This window comes from Anser brachyrhynchus (genome assembly GCF_964034855.1).
Source record: "Anser brachyrhynchus genome assembly, chromosome: 20".
In the NCBI taxonomy this organism is placed as follows: Eukaryota; Metazoa; Chordata; class Aves; order Anseriformes; family Anatidae; genus Anser; species Anser brachyrhynchus.
In genome coordinates, this window is record NC_137713.1 from 3,289,508 (window position 1) to 3,306,071 (window position 16,564).

General features: G+C 55.7%; 1 protein-coding gene across 1 annotated transcript in view; it reads left to right on the forward strand.

Moving 5' to 3' along the window:
- The window catches only part of TBX4 (T-box transcription factor 4), a 56,966-nt gene that overhangs the window by 4,265 nt on the left and 36,137 nt on the right, over nucleotides 1-16,564 (forward strand). Inside the window, exons 2-5 of the mRNA XM_080563021.1 lie at nucleotides 8,157-11,423; nucleotides 11,968-12,165; nucleotides 12,397-14,204; nucleotides 16,102-16,409. The gene's annotated coding sequence lies outside the window, so the exon portion shown is untranslated. The remainder of the gene's footprint in view (nucleotides 1-8,156; nucleotides 11,424-11,967; nucleotides 12,166-12,396; nucleotides 14,205-16,101; nucleotides 16,410-16,564) is intronic.

Consider the following 16,564-nt stretch of genomic DNA (forward strand, 5'->3'; position numbering starts at 1 on the left):
GGCCAGCCCGGTGCTGCGGGCCGGAGGGAGTGGGGGGCCCTGATGAGCCCTAATGGCTTAACGGGCTTAGTGTGGGGTTGTTCTTCTAAACAATCACGTGCATTAGTGCAAATCTCATTAGATCCCTGTCTCCTGTGCTCCTAATGCCTGGGCACCCGTCACCGGGTGGGAGCTCAAGGAAGGGCCTGGGGGCGAGCTCCTCCCGGCTGCTGTTGGAGCCGTGCCCACTACACCTAAAGGAGGAGGAACCCAAATCGAAGAGGTAAAAAGCCATTTGAGGTTCTAGGCTGTTTCGTACTCAGTTCAAATCTTTGCTCACCCTGTTATCAGGCAGTCACCTCACACCGCCCACAGGTGCCCCCGTGCCGGCTGCCCTCCCCTCATCCCACAGCCTGCTCCTGGGGCCTCCAGCAGGTTCAGCAGGGAGCTCGGCAGCAAAGGTGGTCAGAGGATGGGGGAGGCTGTGCTCAGTGCCCAGACAAACCTCAGGTTTAGCCTGGAGCTCTTTGGGAAGGGAATGTTTTTTCTCCTGTTTGTGTTGCGGTGCTGGCAGCAGCAATGACCCCCGGCACCTCGCGGTTCCCCTAAATCACACAGGGAATTGCTGTGGGACCTCCCCTCCGTGCAGGCATGTGGCTGCTGCCGGCACCAAGCAGAGCCCTGCGAGCACTTGGAGTTCAGCCTGGCTCGGGCAGGAAGCACCCCAGCATCTTTATTGACCAAGGCTGGTTTTTCCATCTCTGCTGCAGCCTCACCTCGGGGCAGAGCGGGGCTGGGAGCCGCCAAGGACTGGGGCAGGCAGCGGAGCTTGAGAAAGAAGCTCCCCGGGGAGCGGGGCTCTGGTGGAGCAGCTCGGGAGAAGCGAGCCTGAGAACAGCAGGCTTGGCCCTGCAGTCACCCGTTAGATGCGTTTCCGGCTGCTTTTCATCTCGCTCCGAGTTTAAAAGCCATCTCTTCCAGCACCGATGCTGCTGCCAGCCCCGGCATGGCTTCAAAGCGGGGCTGTCTCAGGGGGAGAGGCGCCAGCAGGACGGGGAGGCTGCGGCCCCCCAGCCCCTGGGGCAGAGTCCTGGGGCACAGTGGGTGCTGGCAGCACCCGGCTCCTGCACCCCCACCATGTGCCAGCCTGGTGGCTCCGTGGTGTCCCACAGAGAGCTGTGGGCTGCCCCCAGGGGCATGCTGAGGGCTTGTCCCTCGTCCCCATGTCCCCAAGGTGGCTGCAGGCTCTGCTGGTGCTGCTCCTCTTGCCCACCCCTCTTGTCCCTTCCCCTGGCTCAGCCTGGGTAGTGTCTGAGCCTGGGTCTGGTGACCTCTGGAGTTTTGCATCTGCTTTTTACATTCACACCTATGTTTCTTCTTCTCCCCAGCAGTGCTCTGCGACGTGGCTGGGGACGAGCACCAGGAGCAGTTTGTGACACCCACTGCCACGTACCCGATGCAAGGGGACATGGGGACATTGCTCAGTGTGTCTGTGGGGTTAGGAATGTAAACCAGCTGGCAATGAGGGGATGGCAGGAGCTGTGACGGGGTGGGCGCTGGTGTGGTTCTGCACCTCCCAGCCTGGGTGATGCCTCTTGGGTCCCCTCTGTCACCAGGGGGACATCACCTGGGGGCTCTCCTGTGGTGTGCCAAGGCTCAGGATGGCATGTGCTCCATCCTGGGTCCTGCATGGGGGATTTCTCCCCAGCGGTGCTGCCGTGGGCAGGATTTGAGGATCTGAACTCCATGTTTTAGCTTGGAGGCAAGACCTGAATCGAGCTGCTGGCAATTCCGGCGGATTTAACGGAAAGACTGTTGGAGTCAGCGGTCGTATTTTCTCTTCCTTTTTGGCTCTTTCTCAAGGAAGAAACACCAGATACGTGGCGCGCTTATGGCATGAGCGGTGTCTGCCCTGTGGGGACGAGCTCCCCAAAAAACAAACACTTGGGGGAAAGGGGGTGTCCCCTGCCTGAGCTGGCAGTCTGGGCAGCACCGCGAGTGGGGTCCAGGCGCAAGAGCCGCCTGCATGAGGATGCTGCACTGTTTTTTCCCCTCCCGAAGAGGTGGAGGAATGCTCGGAGGATGAGCAGCAAACCTCGGGCTGAAGCTTGCTGCCCAGACTTCTTCTTGGCCTCGATGTGTCTGCTGAGCACTCGGGTGTGATGCTCTGGTTTTTCCAGGAGCTCTTGCTTCAGCAAATCTATCAGGAGGAGAGCGCTCACTGCCCGGTGACAAAACACATTCTTGAGATGGAAAAAGCTCTTTTCAAGGAAAACATGACATTTCAATGGAAAAGTAACTTTGCATGCTGTTTCTAATTTTAAAGCTCTGCCTTGGAATGCTCCCATGGACTTTGAAATCAGAGCTGGCCCTTATGCTTTCCAGGTTTTATCCACCTTTCCCATATAATTTCAAATTGCTCCCTCTGTTAACGAGACAATATTAATTCTGCCTTGGTGGATTTTGCTTAGATCGCTTCCAAAGCACAGCTTTCCTTATCCCATCCCTTACTTTTCTCCAGCTCTCACTACAAATACTTTCATGCCCCAACCCAGGAAGTGCACAAAACCCTGTACCTGGCTGATGCCTCCTAGACAGACGGATGGATGGATCCTCTTCCCAGTCTTGCTGCTTGCTGAGATTAAATCTTACAGACATGCTTCTAATCAATGCGTCTGCTCATTTATAAAGCATTTCATCTCTGTTAAGCATGCTCGCACTGATTTCCCCCGTTAATCTGACCTGTGTCACGGGGGAGAAATGCAGGTGGGTTTTTCCCCCTGTGTTTGGAGTGATCCCGACCCTGCCTCGCTGTGCTGGGCTCGCTCAGAGCCTGGGAGCAGAGCTGGGGCTGCGCCAGGCGCTGCATCAGGACGGAGCCAGCAGAGGGAAGGCGAGAGCGCGGGATGCAGCTTCCCTGCTCCGCAGTCACCAGGAGAGGGGAAAAATGGCCACTGGATGCCTGCTATTTTTTTTTTTCCTGAATTACTGCAATCTAATCAAGCTAACGAGCAATGCAGTCCGTAGCCGTCCGCCTGACAGCAGTGTCAGAAGCAGCTGAATGCCGCAGGTGTCTCCCTATCCACAGACCTGGCCGTGGGGCTCCCACTGGCTGGCAGCTGCATTTCTCACCCAGTGCCTGGTGTTATTGCAACTGCAGCCCCTCCAGTTCCTGTGCCACTGCCTGCTCCTGGCCCTCATCCACCTTGATGTGCGAGCAGATGCAGCATTGAACCATCGCACCGACAGCCGAAATGTCCTGGCTTGTGCAGAGCATCCCTGCTGTCCCCTGTGCCACGCTGTGCTCAGCCCTGGGGACATGGCCATTTCGGGGCTGAGAGCCACCAGCAAAGCCCTGCAGTGCCCGGCTCCTGCTGGTGTCACCGCTCTGGGACACAAGAGGGGTGACGGGGCCCTGGCCCCAGGTGACAGGCTGGTGGTGGTGCTGTGCACGCAGTGCCCTGGGCAGATGCTCTCCTGGCCCAGCTTCTGAGTGCCCGGACCCGGCTCCAGGGATATTTAGGAATATATTTAGGAATATTTACTCTGGAAGGTGGTATCGTGGTGCTGCTCCAAGCTGTCCTTTTAGGTGAAGCGCAAACAGGTTCGTTTAAACAAGGTCATCCCTTTAACAGGTTTAAGTGGGTTTCACTGTAAAATAAATTTATTTCAACAAAACCTTTTTTGATAAATTAAACCAGCCCCACTCTGTATATAATTTCTATAAACAATCTTCTCTAATGTTTACCTAACCTGGGCACACAGAAACTCTTGCACATTAAATATTAGATGAAAAGGAGCTATGAAAGCTTTACATACTTTTTTTTCTTTTTTATTTTAAAGCAAGAAAGCCAGCGTGCCATGGGAAAATACTGTGCTGCTTTTGAGCTGGGGCTCTGCAGGCTCCTGCTGAAGGAGGAGGGCTGCAACCCCATCCGTGCTGGTGTGTTTGGGGTTGGTTCCTGGACATGTGGCCTTGGGCAGAGCTGTAGGAGGAGGCTGGGCATGCTTTGGGTGCACGGTGCTGTGCGCCAGCACCCATCCATGTGCATCCCTGGGTGCTCGGAGCCTGGTGTTGCGGCAATTCATTTCCCTCTATGGTGGGTTTGTAGGGTCTTTCCGAGCTCAGGAGCCTCTCACTGCTTTCACCAGTCTTTTTTTGTGGATTATTGATGCAGAAGCATCTCTGCACCCTGGGGAGGGGAGAGCAGAGAAGTGCGTGTGAAACAGAGCGATAGGGTATTTTGGGCTGTGTTGCTTTACGCGCCGAGTAATTTGGATGCTTTCCTTTGATCGCCCTGATACAGAGCACTGCTGGGAAAGATGTACACCATTTTAATGAGGACAAACTGTCCAGCTCATAAAAGATAGCCATGGTGAGTGAAATATCTTCTGCCTGTGACGAGGCTAACGTTTGCCTGATAGGGAACATCGAGCTCTCGTCATTTGGATGGGTGAATTTGGGTGAATTTTTGCTCTTGGCCTCCAGGCAGGAGGAAGGTGTGTGCAGGTTGGGTCTGCTCCTGCAGACAGCCCCAGCTGGGACAAAACAGCTCTGTTCTTGAGGCCAGATAATTCACCCACTCAGCTCCTTTTGGGGCTGGGTTCTTGGACTTGTAGGATGAAAGGTTGTCCTGAAGCAAGGCCTCAGGCAGCAGGTTGGCTGGGAAGAGCTCGGTGGGGTGGGATGGGGTGACCCTGGGGTGCGTCCCCCTTGCTGGCTGTCCCTGCTGCAGCCCCCCACATGTGTGTACATGATGGGCATCTTGTTGGTGCCACGGAAACAGGACTGAGAGCCTGGAAAGGATGCAAAAATAAACCCAGAGCAGTTCCCCGCTGCAGCTGCCTGCCCCCAAACCAAGACCTCACCAAACCAAGTCCCACGGTTACATGAAAATAAAGGGCAGCGCTTGGCAATTAAGCATATAGCTTAACTGGGTAGGATGAAGGATGGCAGAAACGTTTCTGCTGAATAATTCAGTATTTAGGGATGCCCTCACAGTGCACATCCCACCCAGCTATTCCCATCCTTTTCTGGAGCCCGCGAAGCCAGTGATTTCATCATGATTTAAATTATTCAGTGGTATATGGACTAGATCTGGCTCCTCGAAGGCTGCTGGAGTGTTGATGTCATTGTGCTGGAGGCGCAGCTGGGGATTGCGTGGGCTGGAAGTGGCTTTAGTGAAGTGTTCAACGTGAGTGCGTTGAAGCCCGTCCTCCTGCGGGCAGGGCGCATGTGCAGCCATCTAGGACATCCTCAGAGCCTTGTGGATACCGGGATCTGCCTGAAATGTGTGTTGAAAACCAGCTCATCTTCCAAATAAAACCTCTGAATTTCTAGCATCTCCAAGATGTGCTTGGAAGCAATTTATTCTTTTCACTTTTGGTGTTTCCCTGATGATTTTCAGCATTATTTTTAATGACTCTGTGTTACCAGAGATCACTTTTGGTGGATAATGCAGCGTTTATGGAGAAACCAACAGCTCAATCTGGTTATCATTGAAGCTGCTTATAAAATATACATAGCAATCAAGATACTGACCATGGCAGTAAATTGAAAATATATTGAAAACATAAAGCATTTTTTCAATTTATTAGTAATATAAAAAATATTTGGGCATTTTTCCCCCCCCTTCTTAAAAAGAAAGATAGGGAAGCTTTTGTAAGGAAGTCTGTGGTCGTGTTGCTTCAAATTTTGGCAGGGTGCAGCGGGCGAGCTGTGTTTTGTGGGATTTTGGATGGCAAACAGGCTGCTGCGGGCACGCCAAGCCTGAGCCTGGTGCTGGGGGCCCTGGTCCCTGGGGAGCCCAAGCCCACGGAGCCCAGCAATGGGTCCCCAGGAGCAGGGATGGGGAAAGACCCTGGGAAGCTGTTGGGGTGCTCGTGGCTCTGCAGTAGTGAAGGAGAAGTGGGTGCTTTGCCCCGCTGACTGCAGCATCTGCTGCTGGCCCCGGGCAGGGGGTAACCGTAGCCACTGCTGGGGAAGTGTAAAAATGTTAATGGGGCTGCCGCGGGTCTCCCTAAAATGGGGATTTACGGTGGTAGTCAGAGCTAATGTTTCGGATCAATGCAACATCCCTTCTCAGAATGAAAAAGTAAATGAAATGGACTGTCACAAGGAGGGTATGTAACCAAATCAATCATAGTTATTGCGTTTAATCAAAACTTGCTTCGGGTAAATTTATTCCATATGATAGCTGCGGGATGCGCACCTAGCTAGAGCTGGGCAGGGTCTGCTGACCGAGGGGAGGGCTCAGCCCCACGGCGTGGCATTAAGTTTGGTATTCGTGTGCTTATGATGCTGTGTGCGCCCAGGGAAGTGACTGAAGGGGTGTTTCCATGGATAAATGATACCTGTTTAGTGAGCAGCACCGCTCGCGCTCCCTCTGCTGTGCCCTGGTGGCTTGCAGCAGGCTGCACCTAGAGGGCGAGGTGGGCTGCATGCCGGCCTGGTGGCAGGTGGGTGCCAGGGGGCAAAACCTGCAAAAATACCCCAAAAGTGGCTGGGACCTGCCCCTGCCCAGCATGGCTGGGCTGCCACAAGCCCTGGCTGCAGGTGTCCGTGCCCTTTGCAAGGTGTGCTTTGGCACGAGGGGTGCTGCGGTCCCCTCCTGGAAGGAGGATCCCATCGCCCCGACCTTTCTCCTCCTCCTGGAAATTGAATATTGGAATTCCTCCTAGCTGCATATATAATGCGCTACATTAATCTTCCCTTAAAACGTGCTCCTGCCACAAAGCCTCTCTGTATTGATCCAACAAAGACAATTATATATTACGGGGGGAGGGCGAAACAGCTGAAATAGTTGAGATTGGCCCTTCAGCTGGATTTATGACGTGTCTGAGCTGTGGTGTCTGCCTATTTTTTATTCTAAGCCTCCATGACAGGGGTCATGTCTTCCTCCATACACTGTACGGCGCTGCGCACCCCGATGGGGCTATATTAAACGCTCGGGCTGATTAATCGCCCCGTATAAATAATGCACCTCTGTGTTTGGAGGTGTGGACATCCGTGATACCTACACCCGTGCAGCTGAAGCAGCGATGTTTGATGCTACTGTGATGTGGTCCCTGCACTGGGTGTCCCCAGAAGTGACAAAGGGCATGAGCATGGGGCTCCCTTGGGTGTCCAGCACCGCTGCTCGGGGCACCGGGCTGCTGCTGGATCGCTCTGTCCCCATCTCTACCCCAAAGCCAGGATGCAAAGCAGACAAGGTAACAGGGCCTGTGAGCCTGACTGTATAGGGAATGAGAAAATAATGAATTACCTGGAGTGGCCGTTTGTAAACGTGCGTGAGATTAATGAGCAAAGTCTTCTCCATAACACAGGAGGCATGAAATCAATCCTGCACCCAGAGAATAATGAGGGAATCAATAGGATTATGAGGTTAAGGCTGGAGTAAACCTGAATGACAGCTGCAAAATAAATTTTATTTGGAGGACGTGGCTGGGGTTAAATGAAACATAATAAATAATGTAAAGCATTTAAGGGGTGGGGAAATGGTCCAGAGATGTAAGGAAGAACAGAAGGCCCCACAGTCGCTAAATCTGTCCAGTTTATATTCACCACGTGTTTTTGCAGGCGTGTGACAAACACCATGCCTGCCACTCGGCTAGTGGCACCATGGGGCTGTCCCTTGCCCCGGATGCCCCAGACAGGGACAGGAGCAGTGACACCAAGGCAGGACAGCGATGTGCTCGTGGGAGTGTGAGGCAGACCAGGAGGCAGCATCTCCCTGCTGCGGGTTTGTGGTGTGGCCCTTTCCACGTAGTCCTTGTGCCCTCCTCACTCTGGGACACGGCTTCTCCTGGTGTCCAGGAAAGGGTGATTTCATGTAAAAAAACAAAATAATAATAATAATAATAAAGTCAAAAATCCCACCGGCTGTGGCCATGGGAATGGCTGCTGCAGAGGCTGGGCTTCCCCCTGAACCTTGGTTTAGGGACAAACTGCTCAGGTGGGCGCAGGGCTGGGGTTTTACCTGCTGCTCAGCACCTCCTGCATGGCCGCAGGGGCTCAGCACCCAACCTGCTGATCACTCCAAGAGGTTGGTGACTTCAGTGCTTTGGTGGAAACTGAGCTGCTGAGAAGCTGGCCGTGGTACCAGACCTGCCTGATGCATGGGGTTGCAGTGAGTTTCCTAATCTGGTTGACTTCTGTCCCCGCTCCTCTCTGACAGGCTCTCTTCTGGTGTTTTCCCTGCTGAGACCTCACAGGCACCTCAGAAGCCTTCATCCACACTGAGCGCGAGTGAAACCCCGCAGGGATGTGGCAGCGGTGGGCTGCGAAGTGTGCACGTGCCCTTGGTGGAGGTGCCTGTGTTGCAGCAGCTTTCGGAGGTGAGCGGGGTCCCACCGAGACCAGTGCCAGGAGGGTACAAGTCAGCAGGAACACCCACGGCTCTCCGCTGTGCTTCTCCTGGAGGGGGAGAGCGAGGTGAGATCCGGCCCTGCTGTCAGGGCTGGGCTCAGGGCAGGGGCGGCAGCAAGTGGGGGCTGCCCAACCCTGTGGGTGCTGGGCACCTGCTTGTTTTAGGCACGTGGCATCCCTGAACAGGGGTATGAGGGGGGTGTGAGACACAGCCAAGAGGCTCTGATTTCTCTCCACGTGGCCTCCCAAGATCAAGGAGCCCCTTTGAGCTTCCTCTGCCTCCCCCAGCCACTTTGGAGGAGCAGCTCCGAGCCAGGCTGGGAGAGCAGAGCTTTTACTCTTGAGTCTCAGCATAAAAGGCTCCATTTCCTTCTAGGGCCAGCTCCCAAGGGAGCCCACGGGTCCCTGCAGGTGCTGCTGGCCCTGGCTGCTACCCTGCATTGTGAGTACTTACCCTGTCACAGCGGGACTGGGACTGCGTGCAGCTGAGCCCTGGCACCAAGCCCTGGCACCAACCGCGGTGTGTGCCCGGCAGAGCCGTGCTGGCTGCCCGGTGGCAGGGAGCAGAAATAGGGTGTTGTGAGGAGAATGGCTTCAGTTTATCTGTCGGCTGGTCACTGTCTTTCCCTAGAGGTGTCACGTCCCCAAGTGGGCTCCCCTGGGGAGCTGCCTTCCCATCTGTCCTGGGCCGCAGGGCAGCACGGTGTGATCAAGCCCGTCCTTTTGTGAGTAAGCCCCCACGGGATATTGCTATGTTTTGGGCTGCAGTTGTCCCTGCTGCATTTGGTACAGGCTGTGGCAGCCAGCAGGAGGCTGGCATCCATCCCCATCCTGAGCTCCTCTTCGCACCTCAGGTCAGAGCATCCCCAGGGGCCAGACGGACCAGGGCACCCGGGACTCACTGGGGTGCAATCCTTGCTAATCTGGGGGTGCAGATTTGTCAGGTTTTGCTTTAAGAGGTGCAACCTCAGGCTGTCTGTTCCCAGGGATGGGTCAGAAGCTGCTTCTCCCACCCCAAGCCCACCAGGCGGCAGCCACGTGGCCGCTTCAGCGGGGGGTGCCCCCAGCAGCGCTCCGTCCTGCGGCTGCGCGCCGAGGGAGGGTGCGGGGGTCCCGCAGCCCCACCTGCCTCCCACATGAGACCTCTCCACCACAGGATGCAGGAAGATGCCTTTATAAGTTTCCTTTTAATGGCTCCTGTAAATCTTCTTTTATGCTAAGGCTAAAGACATATTTATTATTGTCATAAAGGAGGGGGAACTGGTGCGTCTGTGGGGACTGGGGACCTGGGGCTTTGTGTGCCCGGCACGGGTTTTGCTCCAGCACCTTCCTTGCCAGGGGAAACCATGGCTCTCCACCACACTTGTAGGCTGCTTTGCAGTGTTTTTTTTTTTTTTTTAGTTAATGTTTTTTGAAATATTGCGCTGGCAATCTCTGTCCCAAATCCCAGCCCCGAGGTTGGTGGGGAAGTGGCTTTGCACCTGCAGTCAGCCCCACGCTGCCAGCCGAGGTTCGGGCCCTTCTTTTCCTCTCCTACTTTTTGTGAAGCTGTTTTGAAGAGCACGGCCAGGAATGGGAATTTCATACAGTAAACAGAAAAGCTGCTCTGAAGTTATTTATTGGTACTGTTTTCCAGCACGTGGACTCGTATTGATTTATTTTGCAGCGTCTCTAGAGGCTTCTTCAAGGTTAAAATGTAGACATTGCATGTTAGGCTGGACTAAATACTGGCAGAAAAATGCATCTGGCTCTTTTAATTGGAAAAACATACTCCTTTTATCGCCCCGAGGCCAAGCTGTGCAGTGTGGGGGGACACACAAAGTGTGAGGTGCGGCGCCTCGTGCCCACACTGGGGTTTGGGGGGGCTTGGGGGACCCCATGCCCGGCTCTGGGCTCCCTAAAAAGCACTCGCCAGCCCCTCGGGGTGTTTTCCAGCCCGGTGATGGCATTTGGCTTCTTGTGCCCATTTCTTTGGCAGGTTGAGGGACTCGCCCCAGGCTGTGGAAGGAGGTGGTGCCCGAGGTGGGACGGGATGGGTGCTGCTGCCCCCTTCCCCTTGTCCCCCTTCCCTGTTGCTCCCGATGTGGCGGAGGGGAGGTGGGTAGCCGTGCCGGGAAGGTGCGGGCTGAGGTTTAGAAATCATGATGTGTGAATTGAAATGGGAAGCAATGGATCTCGGGAATCACCGCAACTGCTACAAGGTGTTCCTGAAGCTGTCAGCAAGCCATCTGCCTGCTCGCCAGGGGTGAACGCCGCGCCACGGCTGCTGCCCATGGAGGGATGGGGAGCGGAGGAGCCCCAGGAGCAGCGGGCTCCCGTGGTGGGGCCGGGGGTCCCTGCCGGGGCTGCAGCACGGTTCTGGGTGGAAACAGGAGGAAAACGGCTCTTTGGAGGGAGCTGCGCCATCTCCCTCGTGGTGGGGCTCTGGAGCGAAGCCCTGGCCACGGCGCTCGCTCCTCATAACTCATCCCAGGGCCGCGGCGGTGGGAAAGCGGGCGGGCGACTGCGCGAGGGCCGCCGCCGGCCCCAGCACGCAATTTATGGCTCAGGGGGAAAAAATGCAGCCGGTCTGAAAGCAGAGCAGCGTGCGGGAGGAGCACGCCCGGCCCGGGGTCAGCCTGCTTCCCGTTTTCCCCCTCCTGCAGCGTGTCACTCGAGCATTTCCTCTGCCCGTGGCGCTCCCCAGCTGCAAGGTGGATGCAGCAGGGAAGGCGAGGAGTGGGCACACAGCAGGCACAAAGTCTGCCCTGTTCCCGTCCTGCCACGTGTCCTGGCTCCCAGCACTGCTGAGGACTTGAAGATGCTCTGGAAGAAAGCCGGGTGACCTAGGGACATGCGGGCAGTGGTGGCCTGGGGAGACGTGGGTGGTGGTGGCCTGGTGGTGGGTGGCACAAGAAGGACACGGGGCTGGGGTACAGACATTGTGCTCCCTGCAGGTTTGGGGTGCAGCCCCAGCTGGTACCCCCAGCCTTGCAGCTGCTGCGTGGTGCTGTTTGTCACGCTGTGCCTCAGTTTCCCCACTGCAAAGGGAACAGTGATGCTGCTGGGTGCCATTAGGGCTGCGTGCTGAGCTTTGGTAAGTTCTGGGGCTGCTTGAACTGAAGAAAAAAATGAGAAAACATATCTCTTATAAATCTGGGTGCCACAGTACCTCTGAGCCTGCTGCGGGGTGCATTTTGTTTTCAGGGCTGAGCCCCTTGCCGAGGGTGCCGTGTCAGTCCCAAGCTCCCTGCAGTGCCAGCCGGCACTTGCAGCCCTCCCTTTCACTCACAATTCAAAATAAATACGGGGAGTGCACATGACCTCCAGTGTATAGTCTAAAGCTTTTAAAACTCTGCTCTAATTCTTTTAACTTCCCACACATCTATTCTCCGCACCAGCCTCCTCATTTCTCTTTCTCTTCAGTAAACTTATACCCTTTCTAAAGTGCCCAGAGAAGACGCCATAGATGAAATGTTGCTTTAGCTTAATTTCCTATTCCTAACATATGCTTTAATTAATGTCATTTTCTTTGATTCGCTGCCAGCATGCCAGTGCAGCACTTCCTTCGTTTCCCAACCTTTACCGTAACCTTGTGGGAATGAGTATCGGGTGTTCACGGCTGATTTCATCTGTTTCAGAGCGTTTATCTGAGCCTCGTGGTGTCTGCAGCAGCCATCCATTGCACCGGCACGGCGTCCAAACTGCAGCGTCCTCCACCGCTGGAGGGCTGAGCGAAGGCTGCAGGGAAGGGTCTGTGTACACAAAGTACTCACCGAGGTTTCTGACATTTTCTACAGATGGAGCTTCAACGCAGGATGGCAAACCAGGGGAAATGGGTAAGGGACCACAGCTTTCTGTGGGTCAGGATGGGAGCGGTCATAGGGGAGCAGCAGCCGTGGTTTGGGGCAGAGCTCCCTTCTCCCCAGCTCGTAGCAAAGCGCGGGGCATAGCGGAGACACCAAGCCCCTGCACAGAGCACTGGGGGCTCAGCGGGTGAGAGCAGCATCTGCTGTCTTCCCTGCGAGCCTTCAGCTGCTCCAAAATATCGTCCCATCAATTTATTACAGGTGTGGAGTGAACAAGAAGCCTCTTTGCCATCCCTCTGGCTGCTCCCACTGCAGGGCAAGACCCGTGTGGCCCCATCACCCGATACAGGTGCAGGTTTGCAATGTCCTCCGTCCAGCCGGGGCTGACTCAGCCAGCTCAGAGCTTCTCATCTGGGGATCCTTTTTCCTCCTTTCTCCTGAAGGAGCTGGCTTGGTCCCTATCCCAGGCAGGAGAGGGCCCTTCTGTTCCTCATGCCCCTCGCACCCCTCTGGCTGAGGCGCTTGTTGCAGGAGCCCGGAGGAACGTTCAGCAATTGTCTGTTCTGGCCCCAAATCCCTGGCACTCGCACACAGCAGGCCTGAAATGGCCCCTTTCCCAGACAGCTCTTTAAGCAAGGTTTTCCTGTCTCTCTCTTTAATGACTCTCAGCCATCCTTTCCCCGCTCGCTGGAGCCGGGGCAGATGCGGGGGGGCGAGCACCCCCTGCTCCCACTCCCCCCCGCTCCCTTCCCTCTACCCACAGCATATTTGGGGTCCCACGGCAAGTCTTGTCCCACTAGGAGGAAATTCCCAGCTTCTGGGCCTGACCCTATTTGCTATCATTTCCCTTTCCATTTACTCCTATAGAGAACCCCCCCCCCCAGGAGCAGGGGCGATGTCTTTTTGTGGCTCTTTCCCCCCTTACTCCAGGGGCAGAAGCACCCTGAAGGCTGTGTTCTGCTCTCAGAGTAAGTGTGCTCGCTGGGGGAGGAGGAAAATGTCCCAAATGGGTATGGGGTTTTGTCCTGGGCTGGCCCGGCCCCATTGCAGCCCCAGGGCTGTGCTCCACCCGTGGTGGCAGTGGGGCAGGAGGGGGATGCAGCTGTGCCCCAGGCCAATGCGAGGGCCCTTACTGGGAACCAAACCCAGTCCGAAGCTTTATGGGAGAAGCCTGACAGGAAATCCCATCCCCGTGTGTCCTGATGGGACGCAGTGGTGGCTTTTGGCAGGCTCTGCCGACCTGCTTGCCGGGAAGGAGCCGCTCGCTGCCTTTTACTCCCCCTTTCCTCCCTCCCTTCCACCGTGCAGCCTCCCAGGGCTCCCCCCAGCCCCACACTGCTCCGTCCCGATGTATGGGGGGAGAAAGCCGATGTCACCATGCTGCCCCACGGACCTCTCCCCAGGGTGTCCTCCTCCTGCAGCCCCCATCCCGCTGCCTTCCTCCCCAGCTCCTCTGCCTCACCTCGCCTTCCTCGGGTGCTTTCTGTCCGCCTCTCCAGCAGCTCAACGTCTGGACGTGTCCCTGTGCCTCCCTGCTCCAGCACGGGAGCCTGTCGTGCTGCGGCTGGCAGCCTCCACAGGCACTGCTTCTGCCTTTTCCCTCCTCCCTTTTTGCTCCACACCAGCCTTCCTGAGCCCCCAGAGCCTCCCGCTGCTTCAATCTGCCCCGGGGTGATTTGGCGAGGACCCGGGACAGGACAGACCCCTCTCCCGTAGGCACCTGGCAAATGTTTACACCCCCCTGTTCCCTGTTTGCCCTCGGCTCGGTGTGTCCCCTGAGCCCCAAAGCTGTGGTGTCTCCCCCGTAGGCAGCGAGAGCACCGAGCCTTGACATGTGGCCGTGCTGCGTGTGGGGCTGCTGGCGCTGGCAGGGTCTGGTCCTGCTCCAGAGAGGAGAAGGAGGAGGAGGAGGTTTCCCCGTGGGCAGCACTGCAGTGTTTCCACTGGACTGGCTGAAAAGAGCCGCAGGATCCGGCCGGGAGCAGGGGCCTTGCGTGCGCCCGCCTGGGAGGTGGCGGCGTTGCGGATGGCTGAGGACGCTTTTGCCTAAATAGCAACAGGACGCTAAGGTAAACACGAGAGCGTGGGCTGAAGGCTCGTCCCGAAGCACGGAGGTGCTCAGCAGGCGCTACCAACAGGCACCCACACGCTGCTCTGCTGCCTGGCTCCAGCCCCGGGGCACTGGGATCTGTCCCGGGGGAGAGGGTGCATGGTGGACGTGGTGTTTAAATGTGGCCACTTGGCTGTCCCTGGTTATTTCTGCGGCACCGTGTCAAGGCTGGTGCTGGGTCTTTGCCTGGTGTTTGGGCAGCTGCCTTCATCCCTCGTGCTGGGAATTTCCACCCAGACAAGCATCAGCCCCCGCTCACCCTGCAGGACATAGCAAAAACCTCCTTGTGCCCCGCACAGCCCCAGGGATGTCCCAGCCCCTGCGCAGGATGTGTGCGCGATGCCAAGCGTGCCGTGCTGAGTCGCGGTGCTCTGAGCCTGCGCCGCTCGGCGTGCAGTGCTGTGAGGACGTTCCCCGCTCTGATGCGAGGCTTTCGGGACAAGCCTCTCTTTTCTTCCTGCCTGGTGAGAGGTGACTCGCAGCGTTGTCACTCGGGGGATTTATGCGCTCGATTTTGCTCTCAGCCCATGTGCTCGCGAGCAGCCTAACCAGGGGGCTGTGGGCGTCCTCCTCCAGCTCCACCACGGGCGCTGAGCGGCCCTGGGGCTGTGCACCCTGCCCCGCTCCCACCCACAGCCCCGCCACCCGTGGGCCTCGGCCGTGGGCACCCCTGGGTGCTGGTGGTGCTGACCCCCTGACCTGCCGTAAACGGCGGCCACGAGGGATGCGGTGGCGGTGGCAGGGCCTGCTCGGCCTGCGATGGCTTCGTGCAGGAACAAAGTAAAACAAAGCAGAACAAAGCTGAACAAAGCCACCCTTGCGCCTGCAGCCAGGCTGTGTAAAAATCCTAAAGCACTGAGCGCCAGGCATTCGGTTTGGCTGTTGTGTTTTAAGCCCCTATTTCCATTTTGGCGTGGCCCCGTTGGCCTGCTCCAGCATGCTGCAGCCCCAAGGCTTTTTTCATTAAAAAATAAAAAAAGCAATTGCGGAGTAGATGGGGCAATTTTTTTTGGTAAATTTTGAAGTGAAATCAGACCTTCGGCTACGAAAAACCATTGGGAAAGGCTAGCTCGGTGTAATTTTTACCAGGGCACTGATCTCTGCATTATTCTTTCCTACAAGGACTGTCTCCAAGCTCACAGTGAAGTCTCTTCCACACAAAATGTGCAACGGACTTGAAATATTATTTTTCTCAATGCTATTTTAGAGAATAACAAGACAACATTTTGAAAAATATAAATCCAGAGCAGTCAGACAAAATTATCTAGTTTTAAAAATTAAAAGAATTCTACAATTGTTTATTTTAATTTGCAAAATGCTTAAACTTTAAAAAATATTATGGATAGATGAATATTCGTTCAAAGTTTAATTTTACTGGTTGCATAACGAACCTTGACTGTTTCGCATCCTGCGTAGCGTACCTTGAAATTCCAGGAGGGTAAGTACACTTGGTACGCCGTGACAAAATTACCGAATCCCCCCCGAATATTTAAAGCCCAGTCGGATGTGGTCGTTCCGTTCAGTCACCCCGTTTCGGCAGAGCTCGGTGCGAGTCTGAGTAAGGCACCACTTCACAACGTTTTAAAACATTCGTTAAAATATTTACTTAATGGGCTAAAACACGGCCAGAGAGCACACGAATGTGCCCAGGTCAGGCAAACACATGCAAATAATTCGCTCGAACGATTTAGAAGCAGAGCATCACTTGCATTTAAAGACGTGCATATTTCCAATACCCCCTCAGCGCATCTATTTTAGGCAGATGCTTAAGATTAAAGGGCCGCATGTCAGAGCGTATCTTACCCTTGCTTCTTGTCATCGTTTCTTTGCAATTTGGTTTTGTGTTTCCCTTTCAGCCTAGAAGTGTTTGGTACCAGTCTCTTGGCAAAAGAGCCTGAGGAATGGAAGGATAAAGAAATATGACCCAGCTGCTATGCACAATGAGGTTTGTAAGTCCTTGTATGGTATAAATAAGCATATTACACAGTTATTAGAAATTTGGCACTGTCCCTGTTTAGAAGCCCGACTCTGATGCTCTGTAGTTCCTCCCGCTTACGCGCACAATTCAGGGTTACGCTCCGTGCCTTCGGCGGTTTTACGGGCCAAATTCGGCAAGTTTCTCTCAGTCCTCAGCCGCTCAAACCCTCAGCAGCGGTGCGAACCGGTGAGTTTCCGCTCCAGCCAAGAAATCTGTGCCAACCTAACGCGGCCGAGGCTCGGTCCTGCCTTCGCCTCGCCAGGGCCGCGGCGTCCCCCCGCCGTCGGGGCGGCCCGGCCGCAGCGAGCCGTCGGGGCCGGCAGCGGCCGCGGGGCTCGGGA